Source organism: Sorex araneus, chromosome 4 (genome assembly GCF_027595985.1).
Source record: "Sorex araneus isolate mSorAra2 chromosome 4, mSorAra2.pri, whole genome shotgun sequence".
Lineage (NCBI taxonomy): Eukaryota > Metazoa > Chordata > Mammalia > Eulipotyphla > Soricidae > Sorex > Sorex araneus.
Window position 1 is genome coordinate 187,948,476 of NC_073305.1, and position 6,000 is coordinate 187,954,475.

The following is a 6,000-nucleotide window of genomic DNA, read 5'->3' on the forward strand; positions in this document are numbered from 1 at the left end:
CTGTACTACAATGCTCTTAATAACGGTTTCCCATGGACATAATTCCATACCCTGCCGGGTCCTATCTCTCCAGCCCACTCTCGCTTTCTCTTATTCGAATGATCCCATTCTCAGAAACTGCAAGGGGCGGGGTGTCAATGTGGAGAATATGACAGCACTTCCTCTCTCTTTTTTTTTTTATTTTTGGGTCACACCCAGTGATGCTCTGGGGTTACTCCTTGCTCTGCACTCAGGAATCACTCCCAGCGGTGCTCGGGGGCCCTCTGGGATGCCGGGGATTGAACTGGGTCAGCCGCATGCAAGCAAATGCCCTCCTCACTGTGCTATCGCTCCGGCCCCTGTGACAGCTCTTGAGAGTGTGACCAAACCCTCTTCCCAAATAACCAGATCTGCAGATCAGCGAGAGCCCCTAGGCCCACCGGCTCAGCCGCAACCACGCCAGCATGGGTGTCAGTGACAGCGGATGCGTGTTACTGGACATGACCACTCCGTGTTTGCTCCCGAGGAGCTGAGTGGAAGGGTCTTTCTCTCCCTCTCATTGTCCGTAACTCACTCTTCCTGTTTACTTCCACTTCCGGGAATGATATGTGTTTCAGGCCATTTTTAGAGACCCTCGTGTACGTGTGTGCGTGTGCGCGAGTGTGTGCGCGTGTGTGTGCATGCGTGTGTGCGAGTGTGTGCGTGTGTGCGTGCGTGTGTGCGTGCGTGTGTGCGTGTGTGTGCGTGCATGTGTGTGTGCGTGCGTGTGTGTGTGCGTGTGTGTGTGTGCGTGTGTGTGTGCGTGCGTGCATGTGTGTGTGCGTGTGTGTGTGTGCGTGCATGTGTGTGTGCGTGTGTGGTTCTGGAAGGATCTTTGATATCTTTTGATCCATTTGTCATATGCCTGTCTGTGACCATGTGACCAGCTGGGTGCAGGGTATTGCCAGGACAAGAACCCTACAAGGACACGTGTCCGCCCCACCCCCGCTGCTGTGCAGGGGCCGTGCAGAGGCCCCGTCACCCACTGTTTGGGTGGGCTCCCAGCCCCTGCCCCGCCTTGCTCGCTCCAGGTCCAGCTGACAGGCTCCCCCTCAGTCTGCCTTCATCCAGGCTTGTGTCTCTGGAGTCGCACTCACCGCAGAGTTCCCGCTCGCGGGCACCAGGGCGGCGACCACCCCGTGCTCCCAGCGCAGGCCGAGAAGCTCTCGGGCTGCCCCCAGCGCCCGCCCTGGCGCCCAGGGGCCGGAGCACCTGAGAGAGCCCTGGGAAAGGCTCCTGGCGGGGTCTTCCCGGTGGAAGCGTGTCTGGGACGCGTCTGCTCCCTCCAACCCCCCAGAAAGGCCTCCAGTGTCTCGGAACCCAAACCCCGGCGCACCCAGAGTCAAGCCTTCCCGAGCGGGAGTGGGCGCCTCTGGAGTCTCAGGCCTCTCAGCCCCGCTCTCCTGGCGGCCTGGAGAACGCACGGCCCTCCCGCCTCACTGTGGCTCCCCAAACACGGGAGGCCGAGGCCTCGCCGGCCCTGCAGAAGCTTCCGCGTCCTGTGGGACGGGCTGCCCCTCTGTCCGGTGCTCCGGGAGGAGAAAGACACGGGCCTTGGCGTCAGAACCACAGAGCAGCCCCCGAGTGGGCCGCGCCCCCGCCCCTGGGACGGCCCTGGGCAGAGCCCCCGAAGCCCGAGCGACTCCCCCAGAGCGGGTTGTGCAAGAATCCCCCGCCCGCCGACCCCCGCCTTCCTGGAGCGTGGAGTGGGCCGAGATGCGGCTTCTCTGAGGGGAACTGGCTCACCCCAGCCTCACCTCATCGCCTCACCTTTTCCTCGGCTCCCGCCTCTGTCCCACTGCTTCCGTCTCTGCAGCCCCTCCGGCCTGCCCGGGCCCAGGAGGTCTCAGCCCCCCGCAGTGCATCGGGCACTGCCCACCGGCTTGGCTCGTTGCGGTTTCCGAACCCTCCTGCCCGGGCCCGTGTGTCTGGGAGCAGCCGCAGGGGTGGAGGCACCGGGAGCCGTGTCGAGGGAGAGCCAGGAAGGAGCAGCGGTGGAGGCAGGCTGCAGAGTCTCGGGCCACGCACCCGTGTTCGGGGTCTTGGAATCTCGCCCACCCGACAGCACGAGGACCCCTGGGAGACTCAGAAGCCCCGGAACCCACGTGCTGTCTCCGAGGGGACGGCTCCCAAGGGGGGCAGCCTCATCGGGGGCTGAGTCCGGCAGTGAGAGACGTGATGGCTTGTGAGGAGAGTGTGCGAGTGTGTGTGAGTCAGCGTGGCTGTGTGAGTGTGTGGCCTGGCCATGTGTGTGACTGTGTGTGTCTAGGTGTGCATGCGTGTGCCTCTGTGTCTGTGAGTGTGTTGTGTGTGTGTCTGTGTGCGTGTGTCCATGTGTGCGCATGTGACTGTGTGAGTGTCTGTGCGTCTACAACAGTGTGTGTATGTGTGCCTTCTGCTGCCCACTGAGGTTCTTTCTAGAAGGCCCCGTGTCACCCTCCCTGGCCCGTCCCTCTCCTCCATGGCTCCACGTGAGGCCTCAGGTAGCGTCATTACCGTCGACCCAACAACCTCGCAAGCTGAGCTCAGGCCCCCCAGGGTGCTCCGGAGTCTCCGAGTCAGCCTCTCAGCAAGTCCGGGAGCACCTGGGACGGCAGAGCCCAGTGGCCACCTGGGCAGTGGGCAGAGTCCTGGTGGCTGACCCTCCCTGGGTGGGTCCTCAGTTAGCCTGTGGCCTGCCCTGCCCCGCAGAAGGCCTGGACTGGGGCCCCATGAGTTCCCTGGTCAGTGCCCGCCCAGGAACGCCTGGGCCTCGGCCACGTGTCCAACAGCCCTTCAGAGCATCCCTAAATATAAGACTGATGTCATGGGGCCGTGGGGGGAGGGGAAGGCAGAGAGAGCGTGCCCCGCCCAGGCTCCCCGGGGACAGGGAAGAACCAGGGCAGCCCTTGGTCCTTTGCACACCACACGCACCCTGACTCTCGGGCACCGGAAGTGGCAGGGCAGGAACCACCTTCAAGAGCGGCGGCTTCTTCCAGCTTGAGCTTCTCTCCCCACCTGCCTGCTCTGCCCACCCCAGCTGCGGGCTGTCTGGGCGGCCAGCAGGGCGGCCTCGGGACCCCAGACCAGCCGTCGCTAACACCACACTGGCCTGTAGAGACACCGAGTATGGCCACGGGCGGGAGCCTGGGCCCCGGGTGCTGTGTGAGCACGACAGGGAGGCTGGGCCCCAGAGCTGGGCCCCTGGGCAGGGGTGGGGTGTCTGGCCTTGGTGTTCCCCTCCCAGGCCTCCCCCTGGCCCCACCCCGGGGCCCACACACGGGCTGGTGAGGACCTTACAGACGCCACAAGGAGCCCCCTGGGCCCAGCGATCTGACCATGAGAGCAGTTGGGGGGAGCCGCAGAGCCCCTGGGAGCCGTGAGTTTCTGGGCAGGAGAGAGCCCGAGAGTGAGCACAGGGTGGGGAGCCCTGGGGTGTAGTGGCACGCATGGCTCCAGGCACATTCCGGCTCTGAGCACCGTGGCACTGCCCCCCAGCACGCCGCTACCTGGATAAATCCCATCAACCTACCCAACCGTGCGGGCACTGCCCAGCCCGCCGGCTGCCTGCCTGGGGCCCGAGGGACCGGGCAGCTGGGCGGTGAGTCAGCAGCACCTGCGGCCGCCCTCCCGCCCGTGGCCGCGGGCGTGGCGGCTTCCTGGAATATGCCCGTGGAGGGAAGTGCGAGGAGGCTCTGGGGTGACAGCTGTCCGGGTCCTGGTGGGGGCGTCCGGCCCGTAAAGGCCAGCAGCCGTGGGGAGTGGAGGCGTGGGGCCCACCCTGCACGCCAGGGAGAGGGGCAGATGGAATTCTCCAGGGGCCCCGGGGGCGAGCTGGCATTTCAGCTCCCACACGAGGCATTCCTCAGCCCGGGCACCGGGCAGGCACGCGGCGTGCGGGGGCCTGCTGGGAATGTGCGAAATGCACCCCGGTCGGGCCGAGCTGGCTGCGGGCCTTGAACCTGCTTCTGCAGGGCTGGCCCTTCCCTGCACGGGCTTCCTGAAGGCCCCCACTGTGTGGGGCGGGGGCTTGTCCTGCGGCTCTCGGGGCTGTGCTCAGCCCCCCAGCGCCGGCGCCTGACCCTGCAAGCCTGCCAGGGGCTCTCAGGGGCCACAGCCGGCGGTGTTGGGGGCAGCGGGTCCAACTGGACACCTCCGTGCCGGAGCACACCCCGGGCCGAGTGCGTGCCTCTGCCTTACACCGAGGCGCTTTGCCTTCTCGAAAGACGGGGACTCGGGGGAAGTCTCCGTGGAGGCTCCAGCCACACGCGAGTGCGTTAGCAGGGGGCCACGCCCGAGAAAGAGGCTGTTTCACCTGATCTCACCCAGGCCTCTCCAGGGTGTTGGCTGAAGTGGAGCAGCCGTGCGGGTGCAGCAGGCCGAGCACAGCCCAGCCCCCAGCAGCTGGCCCCACCCCAGACGCAGCCTGGGGTCCCCAGCAGGGCGGGAGGGATCTTGCTGGTGTGACTAAGGAGAGGGGTGAGTTGGGAGGCTTCCCCCGATGATCGGATTATCCCAGTGGCCCAAGTGAGTGGGCAGGAAGGCTGAGGTCGAGGGAATGGGGATGGGGGGGATGGGACGGGTCTCCCTGAGGCTCACTGGGGGGCCTTGCACACAGCCCACCAGGGCTCAACCCCGCAGCCCAGAGGGTCCCCTCAGCCCTGCCAGGAGTGATCCCTGAGCACAAAGCCAGGCATAAGCCCTGGGTGCCACCCGGTGTGACCCCAAAAGGCTCCTGTCACGGCAGCTGGAGCCTGCCCAGGCCCTGGCCCTGTGAACGAGGTTAAGGAAACAATGTCCCAATTCTCGGGCTCCTGCGACCATCATTCTGGAGAAGTTTGGCCAGGGTGGGGGTGCGGGGGAGACAGGGTCCCCTTTGGGAAGTAGCTGTCAGCTTGTGGCTGAGGCACGGTGACAAGACGCTAACCAAGCTAGCTGACAGGTCAGAGGCCCTGGAAATGCGACGCCTGGTAAGAACAATAACACCTAATAACAACAGTAGCAGTAACGCGTAAGCGTTGCAAAGGAGAACGGGACCCCAGAGGCAGGGGCACACAGAGGAGGCAAGAACCTAGCGGCTTCACGGGAGACTGGAGGTGGGGCAGCAGCCGGAGTGGACGCCGGGAGCCCCAGCCCTGCCCGGAGCCGGGGCTGCGAGGAGACGTGTGAGAAGCTCGCACTGGCCCGAGTGCAATGGCCAGTCCTGCGATACCCACGCCCACCACGCCCCCTCCTGTGGGCGCCTGGATACGGCGTGCCCCCTCTGGACAGCCCCCCTCTCCCAGAGTCCCCGCACGCCGTCTGGCCCCGCGGCCCCTGAGCCCCTCAGCCCGCACAGTGCTTGCTAAGACACTGCTTCCACGCAGGAAGCCGGGACGGGTCTGCAGTGACGTTCCCCAGACGCCTTTTCCTGTCCTCCTGCTGGCTTCCAGGAGGTCCTGGGAATGATGTCTCCAACACACTGTTAGCAACGGTCACTACGGCCTTGTGTCAGGAGGCTGGACGCAGAGGAGCTTGTCCCTCTCAGAGGCCAGAGTTGGGGCGGGCAGTGCAGTGGGGACCCCTCGCCTCTCCCAGGCAGGTGGCCATCTGCAGCGTCCCCTTGCTCGTGCACCAGCCACCAGGCCTCGCCTCCACATCCACAGGTGACTGTCCCACCTGGAGTGGGCCTGCAGCTCTCTGGGACCCAGTGGCCCTGGGCAGCCGAACTAAGGGCAGCTGCTAAGGTTCCACAGAGGTCACAATCTGCGGTGCTGGCCGCAGCCAACCCTCACTCTAGAATCCAGACCCCATTTTATTGTTCCTGGGGGAGCACGTGACAGTGCTCTGGGCGTCCCTCGTGCTCAGGCTCACTCCATCCTGGCGGGGCTCGGGGGCCTCTCTGGTCCTGGGGTCTAACCAAGGGAGCCGCGTGCGAGGCCAGCGCCACCCCTGGACTGCCCCGTTGTCCCGAGAGCCCCCTCTGTGTGGGACGCCCCCGCCCAGTGACCACCCTCGGGTGTC